The sequence below is a fragment of the Plasmopara halstedii genome (genome assembly GCF_900000015.1).
Source record: "Plasmopara halstedii genome assembly, contig: Scaffold_1561, whole genome shotgun sequence".
Classification (NCBI taxonomy): Eukaryota; Oomycota; class Peronosporomycetes; order Peronosporales; family Peronosporaceae; genus Plasmopara; species Plasmopara halstedii.
In genome coordinates this window covers 740,114-740,539 of record NW_020188473.1, presented here as the reverse complement: position 1 = coordinate 740,539, position 426 = coordinate 740,114, and positions in this window count along the sequence as shown.

The following is a 426-nucleotide window of genomic DNA, read 5'->3' as shown; positions in this document are numbered from 1 at the left end:
GCGCTTTCGCTTGCAACTCAGCATTTTGGGCTTCCGTGAACGTCTCTATGGACTTCAAGGGAGTGGTAATAATCACCTTATTTGAGTCATGTAGGTAAACTATATACCCCTTAATTTCTTCTGAAATTCCAATGATGGTACCTGACTCTGAACGCTTCTCTAGAGTTGATCTTGCTTTACCTGGGTCTCTCAACACTCTGCATATCGACCCGAATACAGCTATGTCTCTCACGCTTGCTGTGCTGCTAGTCAAAGCCTCAATTGGTGACGTCCTTCCAGCATTCGATCTGATTGGGCTTCTGTTCAGGATATAGCTCGCGTATTTCACGGCGTCGCCCCAGAATTGTAATGATAAGTTGCTGGTAAACAGCGTGCTTCTCGCCATACCCATGATTATTCTGTGCATTCGTTCGGCCTTGCCATTCA